General features: G+C 42.2%; 1 pseudogene; it reads left to right on the forward strand.

Annotated features, from left to right (window-relative positions):
• Positions 1–5,291: 5,291 nt before the first annotated feature.
• LOC103007846 (tripartite motif-containing protein 60-like) overlaps positions 5,292–17,527 on the forward strand; it is a 28,147-nt pseudogene continuing 15,911 nt past the window's right edge.

The raw sequence follows: 17,527 nt of genomic DNA on the forward strand, positions 1-17,527 counted from the left end.
ACATTTCTTTTATTTTCTCAATCCATGCCTCCATTCTATTTCTGAGATTTTGGATCATCTTTACTGTCATTACTCTGAATTCTTTTTCAGGTAAGTTGCCTATTTCCTCTTCATTTATTTGGACTTGTAGGTGTTTACCTTGCTCCTTCATCTGTACCATATTTTTCTATAGTCTCATTTTTTTTTTCTGATGGGTGGGGCTGTGTTCCTGTCCTGCTGGTTGTTTGGACTGAGGCAGCCAGCACTGGAGTTTGCAGGCAGTTAGGTGGAGCCAGGTCTTGGTACTGAGATGAGGACCTCTGAGAAAGCGACACCAATTAATATTCCTTGGGGCCTGAAGTTCTATGTTAGCCCAGCAGCTTGGACTCAGCACTCCCACCACAGGAGCTCAGGCCTGACCCCTGGGCTTGGAACAAAGGCCCTGGTCATGTGGAGATTCGTCCCGTCCTCTTCGGTGCGTTAGGTCCCCTACCAGCACCCATTAGGTGCTCTGCAAGAATTGCTCTGATGCATTCTTGTTGTACTTGTGGGGAGATGCGAACTTCACATCCTCTTACTCCACCATCTTAACTCCGCCTGTCTCCAGATTCTTAACTTCTTGTGGGCAGGAACCTCATCCCAAACAGCCAGGGATTCCAGCAACCAGCACACACCTGGTGCGGCAGGTGCTCAGAACTGCTCACTGAATGAAGATGCACTGTCTGTCCGTCATATTCACATGGAGACTTTCACCTTTCACAGGACATCATTTTATTGGTACTTTGATTCAGACACTGAATCTTCCAGCTCCTTGGTGTCAGATTTCCCAGCCTACAGAACTACCAGTCCATGAAATCCCATGTGGAACTTGGCACCCAAGCAGGACAGCCAATGGGAAGGGAACTGCAGATCAGTGCCCTCAAGCCAGACGGGTCCAGCGCCCCTGCCCAGGGAAGGCAGCCTGTGGGCCTGTACTGTATATTTGAAAGTTGCTAAAAGAGTAGATCTTAAAAGTTCTTATCACAAGTAAAAATAAAAATTCTAACCATGTGAGGTGATAAATGTTAACTAACTTATTGTGGTGATCATTTCACAATATATACATATATCAAATTCTTATGTTGTATACCTTAAAGTTATATGATATTATATGTCAAATATATCTCAATATAACTGGAAAAAATAAATAAACTTATGGCCTTCTTCTGGAAAAAAAAATAAAAGTATTCCAAGGAGCCAGAAACTAGATCACTGATAGAATTAGGGAGAGGGGATTAAGGTGGAGTGTCTGCCACACCCTGGACAGAAGATTCAATCAGAGAGGAAGATGAGAGGTGTCATCAGCAGCCTGTAATCTCCCAGGCTGATTGCATCTGCAGTCTGTCTAATGGGATAAAGGAAAGGAGTCTCCCTACAGGCTTATAAGGCCCAAGGGGCCAGATTCTGACCCCAGCAGTGAACAGAGAAGGTGGGCTGTGTTGTGCCTTCAGACCTGGATCAAGACCTGGATTGAGGAAGACCTTGTGCTCTGTGAGGAAGAAGCCCAGAGTCCCAGTGGGTGGAGCCAGGATGCCCCCAAGGCCTTGAGGACACAGAGAAGCTCCCCCAGCACAGAACCAAGACTGAGAAGCATGGGCAGGTGAGCATGGACTTGGGGCCAGAATCTCAGGTGGGCCTGAGCAGGGACAACATAGCTGCCCAGGGGACATTGGGTGACCACACTCTGATGGAGAAGGGCCAAGTTGGGATGGTCTGGGAGGTGCTAGAGGGCAGGAGGTTCTCAATGGATTCATTTGCAACAGACTCTCTGGCCAGCAGAGTGGAAAATTCCATGGGTTCAGAGGAGGATGCAGTAGGGGGAAGGAAGCCCCAGTTGTGGGTGTGGGTGTGACCTGGAATCTGCCTGTCACCTGGACCATACCTGCGGGAGGTGTGGGCAAGTCCTAGGGGCTCCTGTGGGATGGACCTGCTGTGTGCCAGGCACCCTGCTCACTGCTGTTCCGTTTTCTTCTCAATATATGGGCTCCTTAGTTAAGGTTTTATGTATGTACCTGTGTGGTTACTTTATGGAAGATAAATATTTGCTAGCTATCATAAGGACATATATACACACAGTTTCTTTTTATACTGTAATCACCTGTGACATTTGTTTTAGTGTAATAGAGATAAGGTCAATCTTTTAAGCCCTGTTTCTTTTTCTTTCTTTTTTTTTCCCCTCTTTTGGGAATCAGACCCCAGGAAGTTTGTTCTTTAGCCTGCAGTGCCTGTTTTGCCCAAGGCCATTCCTAGGTCTTTTTCCAGAATGGCTGTGCTCTTGTCTTCCTTTCTCAGAATAATAGTATTATTTTCATGTGTTTGAACTTGCAGCCAACTCACAACAATTACTTATAATGGTGGTACGTCATTTTTTTAAAATTGAAGTAGAGTTGATTTACAATATTTTGTTAATTTCAGCTGTATAGCAGAGTAATTCACATTACATATATATACATTCTTTTTTATATTCTTTTCCATTATGGTTTATAACAGGATATTGAATATAGCTCCTTGTGCTGTACAGTAGGACCTTGTTGTTTATCCATTCCATATATAATAGTTTGCATCTGCTAACACCAAACTCCCACTCTGTCCCTCTGCCACCCCCTCCCTTCCTATTTCAAACCACAAGTCTGTTCTGTATGTCTGTTTCTGTTTCATAGATAGGTAATTTGTGTCATATTTTAGATTATACATGTAAGTGATATTATATGACATTTGTCTTTCTCTTTCTGACTTACTTAGTATGATAATCTCTAGTTCCATCCATGTTGCTGCAAAAGGCATTATTTTGTTCTTTTTAATGGATGAGTAGTATTCCACTGTATACATGTGCTACATCTTCTTTATCCATTCCTCTGTTGATGGACATTTCGGTTTCTTCCATGTTTTGGGTATTGTGAATAGCGCTGTTATGAAAATAGGGATATATGTATCACTTTGAATTATAGTTTTGTTCAATATGTGCCTAGCAGAGACATTGCTGGATAATATGGCATTTCCATTTTTAGTTTTTTTGAGGAAACTCCATGCTGTTTTGCGTATTGGCTACTCCAAATTACATTTCCAGGTTGGTATGCCTTTTGAGTCTTCTGTAATCTCTAAATTTCCCTTGGAGATAGAGACTGAAGAGATGTGGACACTTTAGGATGGAGGGAGAGGGAGAGTTGTGGCTCAAAGAAGGAAGAGAGAAGCTGGCGTGGCCTGGCTGGGGCAGGAGCACACTGAGAACACTGGTCAGCCCTATGAAAAGCGTTTTTACATAGAACATGTTAAGCTTGTAAATTAATAGAAAAATAGTAGAACAAACATAATGTACCAGTTTCCAAGGGCTGCCACAACAAAACACCACACATCAGGGTGACTTCAGCAATAGAAACTCATTGTCCCAGTCCTGGAGACTGGAAGTTGAATATCAAAGGGTCAGCAGGTTCACTTTCTCCTGAGGCCTCTCTCCTTGGCTCCCAGGTGGGCTCCTCGTGGCTGTGACCTCACATGGCCTTTTCTCTGTGGGTCCCCGTCCCTGATGTCTCTTCCCCTTCTAAGAACACCCATCAGTGTTGCATTAGGACCTCCCCCAGCCGCCTCATTTTACCTTAATCAGCACATTACAGACTTTATTACCATATAGGGTCCCATTCTGATGTACTGGGAGTTACAGCTTCAACTTATGAACTGTGGGGGGCACACAGTTCAGCCCACAGCATCCCATGTACACATCCAGTGAGGGATGCCCCCAGCCATCCCTCCTCCTCATCACTGTGAAGCAAATCCTGCATATCATAGAGTTTTAAATGTAAATAGTGTACTCTGTGTCTTTCAAGTATAGGATGTCTTTTCATTAATAACCTTTAAAAAATCATCAGATATCCAGAATCCCAACTCGCTGCAACCATCTTTTTGTTTGGATGTATGTATTTGAATTCAGAATAAAAGCCTTGTCAAATATTGTTGATTGTATGTATGCTCTTAGTCTCTAATATACTTTTTTTCCCTCTTGTTACTATTTTCTTGAAGGAGCCTGGTGAGTTGTGCCACAGAGTTGCCCACATCTGGATTTTGCTGATTGTGTCCCCGTGCTATTGATCTTCATCACTACTGGGAGCAGTGGCTCTCTATGAAGAAGAGGATACCTAGCAACCTCGATTTCAGCCCATTAAGTAAAAGGGACAAAAGTGCCAAAGGAAGCAGAGACTGACTGGGGCTCTCAGTCCTCCTGGAGGCTGCTGTAGAGTTGAAAGGAAGGGGTAGAAATAGGCCTGAGTGGCCACAGCTCCCTGCAGATCCTGGCAAACCTACTGGCAGCTGTGAAGGAGCAGAGAGAAGGCTGAAGAGTCAGACGTTTCTCATTTGTCCCCGCCCCTGGAGAGCCAGGTTTCTCTGAAGGGAGTCTCCTCAGACAGAAACCCTCCCTGCACAATGGCCCTGGCATCTTCCCTGGCACAGCTCCAAGCAGAGGCCAGCTGCCCCATCTGCCTGGATTACCTAAGAGACGCAGTGACCACTGACGGGGCACAACTCCTGTCACCCCTGCATCCAGTAGTGCTGGGAGGGTCTCCAGGACATCTTCCCCTGTCCTGTCTGCCTCCAGCCCTGCCCTGACAAGGGCATCAGGAGAAACAGCCAGTTATGTCACATGATTGATTTTGTGAAGCAGCTCCCCAACACAAGGGGCAAGAGGAAAAGGCTGGAAGAGAAACCTCTGCGTGAGAAGCACAAGCAGGTTCTGAGCCTATTCTGTGAGAAGGACCTGGAGCTGCTGTGTCTGCAGTGCAGGGTCTCCTCTGACCACCGCCATCACCCCCTGGCACCCATGGAGCAGGCTGCAGCCTGTCACAGGAGGAGGCTCAAAGTCCACATTGAGCCCCTGAAAAAGCAACTTGAAGATGCTGAAAAGTCATTAGAAATGCAAGCCTCAAAATCATTTGAGTTGGTGCGGAAGGTGAACAATCAAAGGAGGGAACTGCACTCCGAAGTTGAATGCATTAAGCATTTCTTGGGAACAGAGCATGATGAAATTCATGTTAGGTTACTAAGTGAAGAGAAGGATGTTCAAGATAAAATAATTGAAAAAACCACCAAATATCGGGCCACAGATCCACGTTGAAAAATCTGCTTGGTGAAATAAATAAGTGTTGCAACCTGACCTGGATTTACTGACAGGCATTGAAAGGACGCACAGCACATATGGAAACCTAAAGAGCCCGGCAGCCTTTTCCTACAAATTAAAGAAGGCGGTTTTCACTCTCCCCCCACAATATTTTGGCCTCCACAAAATGATCTGCACATTTCAGGTACATCTGACACTAGATGCTGCAACTGCACACCACAGTCTCAAAGTTTCACAAGACAGGAAAACTGCAACATTTCGAAGGATGGAACCAAACTGTGTTCATAATCCTGAGGCATTTACTTCTCACCTAGAAGTCCTGAGTTCTGAGGGATTTGATGCTGGCAGTCATTTTTGGCAGGTAGAAGAGGCCTAGGTGACTGCTCCTTAGGTGTGTGTAAAGAATCTTTCCCCAGAAATGCTCCTATATATCACCATCCCCAAGCAATGGCTGCTGGCAAATTCAGCTCTGGGGTAGTACACCTAACACAGGGGATTCAGGAAACCCATGTCGGATTGGCGTTTTTCTGGACTACGAGTTGGGAGAAATTTCTTTTTATAATTTGAAAAAGAGATCTCCTTTATATTTATTCAGTGACATTTTTACAGAAAAACTTATGCCCTATTTCTCTATTGGACCTCTTTCAAAATCACTTACAATAAGTCTAGTTGAAGATGAGTACTGAGCCCCCTAGAAGACATTGTGTATGTTCTATTTTCTCCCTGTGTTCAGGGAACATCCTTGTAATAAACAGTAATAAACAAAAAAAACAAAAAAAAAGTTACTTCCTCGGGGAGGCTGGGCACAATCTTCACCCACCCAGAAGAAACTGATCCAAAGAGGTGACTGATCGTTCTTAGGTTTCAGAAACAAAACTACCCCTCCCCCGCTGCACCCTGTGACCCCAGCGCACCTGAAGCCTTTGGAGCTGTGCTCTTCACTCCTCTACTGCGCAGGGAAGAAGAAAGACGCGGTGGTGAAGCTTTTCAAACCAATCTCAAAGCACTAATAACGTGAAAATGTAGCTCCGGAATTAGAGGATCAGCAGAAGCCAATGACGGCCCGGTCACCTGGGAAACGACCCCGCCCCACCATCTTGCTCAGGCTCTTCCGGGTCCCCGCCCGTAGACATTGAGCATGCGCAGGCCCATCCGCGCCCACTTCCGGTGCAACCACCCATCACCGTGGCCCAGAGCGCGTTTCCAGGGACTGGCCTCTCAGGGGCCGGAGGTGTGAGCCTTGCCCTGGAGCCTCCAGACTCCTCAGAGCCTCGGACCTGAGAGGGCTGAGCCACGTGCTCCAGGTGAGCCGGGAGGGCCCTGCGGAAGGGCGGAGGGAGCTTAGCTGAGCAGGGGGCTTTCTGGGCATCTCCTGGCGCCAGACTTCGTGGTCTCTTAAGAAAAGTCAGGTCGAATCTTGAGAGCTGGGAATCCGCCACAGGTTTAATTTCTTAGCCTGATGTTTATTGAGCCCACGCTAGCCGAGCTTTTCAACAGCTATAAGAACAGAGTAGATAATCAGTTTTGAGGAAAAATAGCAAAGAATTCAGACCATGAACCATACACTCTAGTGTCATTAACCAATGGCTGACAAAAATAAATGTAAAATCTCAAGTGGGATTTGTGGTTTGATAGATGTGTGGTGGCAGGAAGCGAGCAGAGGGGCCGGAGGGCCGCATCCTCAGGATCTCGCTGTTTTAACAGTAATGCACATTGGAGAGTCAGAGGATTACATTTGAGTGTAGAGTGCTGTAGAGTTATGAAATTGATGGTCGGCATGGAGTAGAAGACGGTAGTCAGAATAGTCGGCCTGTGTATGTAGCCTGGACTGGAAAAGTGTCCCCCAAAACTGTTCTTTTTGGTCCAAGGCCTGAGTCTGGAAGGTGGGGTTGGGGAGGTAAATATGGGGGAGGGGGGAACCCATTAGGAATATGTGTGGGAACTCCAGGGCACCTGCTTAATTTAAATGAAATACTCTTTATGAAACAATAGAATGGTTCCTTCTGGTTCCAGAAATTTCAGTCTTTTTTTTTTTTTTTTGGCTGCGCTACACAGCTTGTGGGATTTTAGTTCCCTGACCAGGGATTGAACCTGAGCCCTAGGCAGTTAGAGTGCAGAGTCCTAAACCCTGGACTACCAGGAAATTCCCTTTTTTCTTCTTTTTAGTCTTTTTTTAATTGGAGTATAATTGCTACAATGTTGTGTTAGTTCCTGCTGTACAATGAAGTGAATCAGCTACATGTATCCATATATTCCCTCCTTCTTGGACCTTCCTCCCACCCCACCCCCATCCCACCCATCCAGGTCATCACAGAGCACTGAGCTGAGCTTCCTGTGCTTTATAGCATGTTCCCACTAGCTATCTATTTTATGCATGGTAGTGTATATATATCAATCCCAATCTCCTAATTGGTCTCACCCTCCCCGTCCTCCACTGTGTCCACATGTCCATTCTTTATGTCTGCGTCTCTGTTCCTGCCCTGAAAATAGGTTCATCTGTTCCCTTTTCCTAGATTCCACATATATGCGTTAATATATGATATTTGGTTTTTTTCTTTCTGGCTTACTTCATTCTGTATGACAGACTCTAGGTCCATCCACATCTCTACAAATGACCCAATTTCAGTCCGTTTTATGGCTGAGTAATATTCCATTGTGTACATGTGCCACATTTTCTTTATCCATTCATCTGTTGTTGGACGTTTAGGTTGTTTCCATGTCCTGGCTATTGGAAATAGTGTTGCAATGCATATTGGGGTACATGTGTCCCTTTGAGTTATGGTTTAGTCAGGGTATATATGCCTGGTAGTTGGATTGCTGGGTCATATAGTAGTTCTAATTTTAGTTTTTTAAGGAACATCCATACTGTTCTCCATAGTGGCTGTACCAGCTTACCTTCCCACCAACAGTAGAGGAGGGTTCCCTTTTCTCCACACCCTCTCCAGCATTTATTGTTTGTAGATTTTTTGATGATGGCCATTCTGACTGGTGTGATCCCTCATTGTAGTTTTGATTTCTATTTCTCTAATAATTAGTGGTGTTGAGCATCCTTTCATGTGCCCCTTGGCCATCTGTGTGTCCTCCTGGGTGAGATGTCTGTTTAGGTCTTCCACCCATTTTTTGATTGGGTTGTTTGTTTTTTTGATATTGAGCTCGATGAGCTGTTTGTATATTTTGGAGATTAATCTGTTGTCTGTTGCTTCATTTGCAAATATTTTCTCCCATTCTGTCGGTTGTCTTTTCATCTTGTTTATGGTTTCCTTTGCTGTGCAAAAGCTTTTAAGTTTAGTTATGTCCCATTTGTTTACTTTTGTTTTTATTTTCATTACTCTAGGAGGTGGGTCAAAAAAGATCTTGCTGTGGTTTATGCCAAAGAGTGTTTTTCCTATGTTTTCCTCTAAGAGTTTTATAGTGTCCACCCTTAAATTTAAATCTTTAATCCATTTTGAGTTTATTTTTGTGTATCATGTTAAATAGTATTCTAATTTCATTCTTTAACATGTAGCTGTCCAGTTTTTGTAGCACCACTTATTGAAGAGTCTGTCTTTTCTCCATTGTATGTTCTTGCCTCCTTTGTCATAAATTAGGTGACCATATGTGCTAGGGTTTATCTCTGGGCTTTCTACCCTGTACCATTGATGTATATGTCTCTTTTTGTGCCAGTACCATACCATCTTGATTACTGTAGTTTTGTAGTATAGTTTGAAGTTGGGGAGCCTGATTCCTCCAGCTCAGTTTTTCTTTCTCAAGGTTGCTTTGGCTATTCAGGGTCTTTTGTGTTTCCATACAAATTGTAAGATTTTTTTGTTCTAATTCTGTGAAGAATGTCATTGGTAATTTGATAGGGATTGCATTGAATCTGTAGATTGCTTTGGGTTATATAGTCATTTTCACAACATTGATTATTCCAATCCAAGAACATGGTATATGTCTCCATCTGTTTATGTCATCTATGATTTCTTTCATCAGTGTTTTATAGTTTTCTGAGTACAGGTCTTTTGCCTCCGTAGGTAGGTTTATTCCTAAGTATTTTATTCTTTTTGTTGCAATGGTAAATGGGATTGTTTCCTTAATTTCTCTTTCGTTGTTAGTGTATGCAAATGCGAGAGATTTCTGTGCATTAATTTTGTATCCTGCAACCTTACCAAATTCATTGATTAGTTCTAATATTTTTCTGGTGGCATCTTTAGGATTTTCTATGTATAGTATCATGCCATCTGCGAACAGTGACAGTTTTACCTCTTCTTTGCCAATTTGGATTCCTTTTATTTCTTTTTCTTCTCTGCTTGTTGTGGCTAGGACTTCCAAAACTGAATAACAGTGGTGAGAGTGGACATCTTGTTCCTGATCTTAGTGGAAATGCTTTCTATTTTTCACCATTGAGAATAATGTTTGCTGTGGGTTGGACATATGTGGTCTTTAATATGTTGAGGTAGGCTCCCTCTTTGCCCATTTTCTGGAGAGTTTTTATCATAAATGGTTGTTGAATTTTGTCAAAAGCTTATTCTGCACCTATTGAGATGATCATATGGATTTATTCTTTAATTTGTTAATATGGTGTATCACATTGATTGATTTGCATATTTTGAAGACTCCTTGTATTCCTGGAACAAATACCACTTGATCATGGTGTATGATCCTTTTGATGTGTTGTTGGAGTCTGTTTGCTAATATTTTGTTGAGAATTTTGTGTCTATGTTCATCAATGATATTGGTCTGTAATTTTCTTTTTTTGTGATATCTTTGTCTCATTTTCATATCAGGGTCATGGTGGCCTCATAGAACGAATTTGGGAGTGTTCCTTCCTCTGCAATTTTTTGCAAGAGTTTTAGAAGGATAGGTTTTAGCTCTTCTCTAAATGTTTGATAGAATTCGCCTGTGAAGGCATCTGGTCCTGGAATTTTGTTTGTTGGAAGATTTTTAATGACAGTTTCAATTTCATTACTTGTGATAGGTCTGTTTACATTTTCTAATTCTTCCTGGTTCACTTTTGAAAAATTGTACCTTTCCAAGAATTTGTCCATTTCTTCCAGGTTGTCCATTTTATCAGCATATAGTTGCTTATAGTAGACTCTTATAATTCTTGGCATTTCTGCAGTGTCAGTTGTCATTTCCCTTTTTTCATTTCTAATTTTATTGATTTGCTTCCTCTCTGTTTTTTTCTTGATGAGTCTAGCTAAAGGTTTATCAATTTTGTTTATCTTCTCAAAGAACCAACTTTTAGTTTTATTGATCTTTGTTATTGTTTTTCATTTCTATTTCATTTATTTCTGCTCTGATGTTTATGATTTCTTTCCTTCTACTGACTTTGGGTTTTCTTTGTTCTCTTTCTCTAGTTGCTTTAGGTGTAGGGTTAGATTGTTTATTTGAGATTTTTCTTGTCTCTTGAGGTGAGATTGAATTGCTGTAAACTTCACTCTTAGAACTGCTTTTGCTGCATGCCATATGATTTGGGTTGCCGTGTTTTCATTGTCATTTGTTTCTATGTATTTTTTTATTTCCCCTTAGATTTCTTCAGTAATATCTTGGTTATTTAGTAGCACACTGTTTAGCCTCCATGTATTTGTGAGTTTTACAGTTTTTTTTCCTGTAATTGATTTCTAATCTCATAGCATTGTGGTTGGAAAAGATCTTTGATATGATTTCAGTTTTCTTACATTTTCTGAGGCTTGATTTGTGACCCAAGGTGTGATCTATCCTGGAGAATGTTCTGTGTGCACTTGAGAAGAAAGTGTATTCTGCCACTTTTGGGTGGAATGTCCTATAAATATCAATTAAATCTATCTGGTCTATTTTGTCATTTAAAGCTTGTATTTTCTTATTTATTTTCTGTTTGGATGATCTGTCCATTGGTGTAAGTGGGGTGTTAGTGCCCCCTACAATTACTGTGTTACTGTTGATTTCCCCTTATATGGTTGTTAGCATTTGTGTTATGTGTTGAGATGCTCCTATGTTAGAGGCATAAATATTTATAATTGTTATATCTTTTTCTTGCACTGATCCCTTGGTCATTATGTAGTGTCCTTCCTTGTCTCTTGTAACATTCTTTATTTTAAAGTGTATTTTATCTGATATGAGTATTGCTACTCCAGCTTTCTTTTGATTTCCATTTGCATGGAATATCTTTGTCCATTCCCTCACTTTCAGTCTGTATGTGTCCCTAGGTCTGAAGTGGGTCTGTTGTAGACAGCATATATATGGGTCTTGTTTTTGAATCCATTCAGCCAGTCTGTGTCTTTCTGTTGGGACATTTAGTCCATTTACATTTAAGGTAATTATGGATATGTATGTTCCTATTACCATTTTCTAAATTATTTTAGGTTTGTTTTTGTAGGTCCTTTTCTTCTCTTGTGTTTCCTGCCTAGAGAAATTCCATTAGCATTCGTTGTAAAGCTGGTTTGGTGGTGCTGAATTCTCTTAGCTTTTACTTATCTGTAAAGCTTTTGATTACTCTGTCGAATCTGAATGAGATCTTTGGTGGGTAAAGTAATCTTGGTTGTAGGTTTTTCTCTTTCATCACTTTAAGTATATCCTGCCACTTCCTTCTGGTCTGCAGAGTTGCTGCTGAAAAATCAGCTGATAACTTTATGGGGATTCCCTTGTATGTTATTTTTTGCTTTTCCCTTGCTGCTTTTAATATTTTTTTCTTTGAATTTAATTTTTGTTAGTTTGAGTAATATGTGTCTTGCTGTTTTTCTCCTAGGGTTTATCCTGTACGGACTCTCTGGGCTTCCTGGACTTGGGTGGCTATTTCGTTTCCCATGTTAGGGAAGTTTTCGACTATAATCTCTTCGAATATTTTCTCAGACCCTTTTTTTTTCTCTTCTTCTTCAGGACCCCTATAATTTGAATGTTGGTGCCTTTAGTGTCGTCCCCAGAGTCTCTGAGATTGCCTTCAATTCTTTTGATTCTTTTTTCTTTGTCCTGCTCCTTGGCATTTTTTGCCACCATTCTGTCTTCTAGATCACTTATTTGTTCTTCTGCCTCAGTTATTCTCTTATTGATTCCTTCTAGTGTATTTTTCATTTCAGTTATTGTGTTGTTTATCTCTGTTTGTTTGTTCTTTAGTTCTTCTTTGTTAAACATTTTTGTATTTTCTCGATCTGTGCTTCCATGCTATTTCCGAGATTTTGGATCATCTTTACTATCATTACTCTGAATTCTTTTTCAGGTAGCTTGCCTATTTCCTCTTCATTTATTTGTTCTTGTAGGTTTTTACCTTGCTCCTTCATCTGTAACATAGTTTTTTGTTGTCTCATTTCTTTTTTTTTTGATGGGTAGACTGTGTTCTTGTCTTACTGGTTGTTTGGCCTGAGACTTCCACCATGGAGTTTGTAGGCTGTTGGGTACAGCCGGGTCTTGTTGCTGAGACGAGGACCTCCAGGAGACCTCACTCTAATTAATATTCCTTGGGATCTGAGGTTATCTGTTAGTCCATTCGTTCGGACTCAGAGCTCACCACAGGAGCTCAGGCCTTATGCCCTGCCCGTGAACCAAGATCTCACAACCCATGCGGGGCAGCAAAAAAAGAAAAAAGAAAAAAAAAGGAGCAGAACAATAACAAACAGTAAAAATTAAAATAAAATTAGAAAACTAACAAATATGTTAGAAAAAAATATATATAGATGAAATATGACCAGAAGGTAAAACAGAACCACAGTAGCAAAAATGAGGAAAAAAAAAAAAAGCTGTGAAAGGACTTGGCCGTAGGGGATGGGGCTTATGTGGGGGCAGGGCTTTGGCACAGGCGGGGTGTAGGTGGCGGCCTATGCTTAAGACTCAGGCAGAAAAGACCCTGGGGGGGTGGGGGGCGGGGCTTAGGGTCATCTGGAGGGGCCCTTGAGTGCCTCAGGCCTTGGAGTGTGGATGATCAGGCCCAGGAACCCAGCAGGCTCCAGTGGGTGGGGAAAACGCCATCCATGCCTTCCCCCCCCCCATCCTCAGATCCCAGAGGGTCCCTCCCTATCTGCCCCTCCTCCGTTTTTCACCTCTCCCTCCCTCCTATGCCCCTAGGATCTCTGCAGCCAGAGGGGGCCCCAGAGGGTGGAGGACACCCCTGGGACCCCAGCAGGCTTCCCCAAACCTGATTGGGCAGGGGAAATGCCAGCTGCATTCCCCCTGATCATCTAAAGCCCTGAGGGTCCCTCCAGATGTGGGAAGCCCTCCCTCTCCCATCCACCCCTCAATGGCACCGATTCCATCTGGCCTCCACCCCTCCTTCTCGCTTACTACCCCCATGTCCTACCCGGTCACTCGGGGGTTCCTCCTATCTCCTTGGGTGTTGAGGTCCCCCCCTAGCATCTGGTAGGTGCCCTAGTTGTGGGGAGACACAAACTCTGTATCCCTCTACTCTGCCATCTTCTTTAGTCATACTTGTAATGTACTACCTGTATAGCCTTGGGCAATATTCTTAAAACCTTATATATTTAATCAGCCAAAATGCATTTGTAAAATATGGAATCTTAAACAAGGATTAGGAATCCATGACATGACAGTGTTATTTATGAACATTAGATTGGAAGGTCAGAAGAGTTGGAAGACACATTTTCATTACTTTATACATTTCTTTTTATACCATAGAGGAGGAAAAATATTTTTCCCTCTACTCTGCTAGGTTCTCGGCTGAGACACCCCTCTGCCCTTCCATAATTAAAGATTAACAGGAGAAAAAACAAAACAACTTTAAATGCATATGATCATGTAGGAGCCCCACAAAGGAATGAGACTCAGAAGGCAGCCCGGCAACTGAGGCTTATATACCAGACTGAGAAGAGCAAAGGGATAGGGGCCTGGGTTTCAAATGGGAGGAAGGCAATTCACTGGAAGGTGAGTAGAGGAAATTGTTGGTAAAGTTTGCTCTGCCATGCAAATAAGTCAGGTAGATGAGTGATCTCTGGAAATAGAGCACTTCCAGGTACAGTCTCCCTTTCTAATATAAATTTCCCTAAATTCTTCTCTGTTTTCTGAGCTTCTGTGTCTACAGTTTCTCAAAATAGTCTGCTCAAAATCATCCTTATGCCAAATGAGCATATTTTGGGGTGGCATATTCTGTTATCCTTTAATTACAATATAACAAAAAAGAATTTTAATGCACTAATACCTTACAGCTCCTTCAAAACTAGAATGCATGCAAACTTTCTTTGCCAAACTACTGCCATGAGCAGTTAACACCTTTTCTTCTCACTAAAGATTTAACAGTACCAAAATTTATAGTAGCTTTTAGACTGAAATAGTGCTGTCGTATATACTTTAATACAATGTTACATGATATAATAAAAATCTAGGCAGTTGAGATAGATTTCTCAGAGCTTTTTTTTACTTTGAAAATGTATAAGATCTTGTGTCTAGGAGTCCCCAAGACTATACCTAGGTACAGCTATTACTTGTTTCTAGGAATCCCCAAGACTATACCTAGGTACAGCTATTACTAGGGGGACTCAGAAATCTCAGGGTAAAGTATATTCAGACCTGTGATTGATTATAGTGAATGAATACAGCAAAATCAACAAAGGGAAAAGATGCATGAGATGAAGTCTCAGGAAACCAAGGCAGACTTCCAAAAGTCCTTTCCCAGTAGAGTCACACAGACCCACTTAACACCTCCAGCAACAAGTTGTGACAACATGTATGAAATGTTGTTACCAGGGAAGCTCTTTAGAGGCTTGTTGCCCCAAAATCTGGGGGGAACAGGTCATGTAGCGAGCCTCTGCCTAGCATGTATCAGATCTCCAGATTCCGAGAAGGAATACCGGTGGTTAGCATAAACCACATCATTTGTACCTACACTTTAGCACAGTGAGCCATTATCAGGGAATGGTGGTAACCCTTACAGAATCCAAGTTCCCAGACAGGACCCAAGGGCCAGCCTTTTTTTTTTTTTTTTAAGTTTGTTTATTTGTTTTTATTTTTGGCTGTGTTGGGTCTTCGTTGCTGTGCGTGGGCTTTCTCTAGTTGGGGTGAGCGGGGGCTACTCTTCGTTGCGCTACAGGGCTTCTCTTCGTTGTGCTACATGGGCTTCTCATTGCGGTGGCTTCTCTTGTTGCAGAGCACGGGCTCTAGGCATGCGGGGTTCTGTAGTCGTGGAGTGCAGACTCAGTAGTTGTGGTGCACAGGCTTAGTTGCTCCGCAAGGGCCAGCCTTTTAAGCAGGCCTTTCTAAGGACAGCAGTCTTAAGCCTGCTCTTTTAACTCTTTTTTGTACAATGCCACTTATTGAGCATCTGTTCTGGGTTAGGTACTGCATGTCATCCCCAAAGCACCATGGTGTATTCATCAACCCAGAAGTTCTCTGAACCCTAACATTCAGAGATATATATATATTTTTTTAATGGAGGTTTCATTATGTTGACATGGTTTATTAAGTCATTGGTCATTGGTGATTACCTCAATCTCCAGTGCCTCTCCCCAGGAAGTCACAGGTTAGGACTGAAAGTCCCAACCCTCTAATCATATCTTGATCTTTCTGGTGACTTGCCTCCATTCTGGTGCTATCTATGGGTCCTTGGCCATCACTCATCTCATTAGCATACAAAAGACCCTCTTAACACTAGGGAGATTTCAAGGTTGTTAAGAGTCCTGTGTCAGGAACCTGGGGTAAAAACTAAATATATATTTATTAGGTACAGAAGTAACAAGAAGTACAGTGTGCTTAATGGTTTAGAGTTTTACGCTACTGGGAAGTTAATAAGTTAGCCTGTTAATGTTTCATAGTTGGTGCCAGATGACACAAACTCCTGGGTCAGAGACAGAGGACTCTTACTATTGGCGCAGCCAGCAGCATGAGCATCATGTTGTGTCAGTTCCCCATACCTCCCAAGTCCCACAGAGGTGATGTGGAGGGGCCACGCGGATGCTGTGCACGCTGCGGGTTTGCAACACATTCAGAGATCCCTGAGTTTGGGGGATCCCCTTTCATAGCAAGCCTGTTTCTGGTCCCACGGGGAGACTTGACCTCCCCTTTCAAGGATGCTTTCTGCAAACACAACCCTGAGAAATGGCCCTCATGGTATAGGTATATTAGTGTAAACTGGGTGCAATAAAGTTTTATAATAAAAAAGGAGACTGTCCATATTCTCAAGAAATATTTTAGTTTAAGTATTTAAGGGAAAACTGACATGATGTCTGTAATTTAAACTGTTTGAAATAATATATTCTACACACGTATATATTCATACACACTCTTGCCCTCACATGTAGTGAGAAAGAATACTGGTCAACCCAAATCTTAAAAACTGGACACTCTAAGCAAGGGAATAAGGCGGTTGACTACATTATTGTTTCAGTATCGCTGTAGTTTTGAAGACTTTCAAAAGGAAAAGTTAGAGAAACCTCTGGTTGGTTTATTCTGTCCTGTCATGTCTAATTTCCAGGCAGAGTTATTCTCTCAAATAGTGGCTACTCAACCATCAGTACACTATTCCTTTTCCTTCTCCCCCACATTATCAGGCACCATTTTTAAACTTTTTCTGCTGTTCACATTTCACATAAAATGATGCTTGAACATAGTAAAATTGTCATGATTTCACATTTAATGCTGGACTTGTGCTTATAAGCAAGGGGAAGTTACCTCATTCTGACTCATCCCTTCTACGCTATCTTATTTCAGAATTATTAAAATGTGAAAAAAATATGCATCTTAGAATTAATAAAATATGGTTGTATATACTTGTCATGCATTTTAACGTCCCTCCTTGCCCATTATAATCCAGCTCACTTTAGGAGAACATTGGGCGTTAGGTCCTGAAGGAACTTAAGCCAATTGGACTGTGTATGTCCTGCCTTCCTGAATATACATGCAGGTAATCCTCTTCTAGAGGTAAATCACACTCCCCACCCCACCCCAGCTAACACTTACCTTGAGTAGGAATTACTTGCCAGATATTCTGGCCACTGTTATCCACATGTGTGTGTTTAGATAGCAGGGTTTGTGTGGTGTGTGTGAATGGTAGGAATGGGCTGGTAGAAGGTGGGTTTTCAAACACAGACTGACTCACAACTCCTGTCTCCTTTTCCTCTGATCTAGCAGGGCTCAGTATTTCTGAAACCCTTCTATGTTAGTGTCTCATCTGTATAAATATTATTCTCTTTGACTAGGTGGCCCTTTCCTTACTTTTCCCTGGGTTGAGTTGAGGCTTTGTGGAAGGAGCTTGAGTCCCCTTCTCTGGTAAGGTTTGCTGTGCATCAGGCACTGTGGTAAGTGCCTTCCACACAGTCACTGATTCTCAGTTAAACCCTCACACCAACTATGAAATTAGTGCTGGGAGAGGAATTTCAACATAGGCCTTTGAAGTCTTTTATGTATGCCAAGAATGCAGGGCCCTGACCGCCCTTCAACCAGGCCATCTAATACCAGTTCATGTATAAATATTCTCAGTTGCACCTACAATGTCCTTTATAACTTCTT

Source organism: Balaenoptera acutorostrata, chromosome 5 (genome assembly GCF_949987535.1).
Source record: "Balaenoptera acutorostrata chromosome 5, mBalAcu1.1, whole genome shotgun sequence".
Lineage (NCBI taxonomy): Eukaryota > Metazoa > Chordata > Mammalia > Artiodactyla > Balaenopteridae > Balaenoptera > Balaenoptera acutorostrata.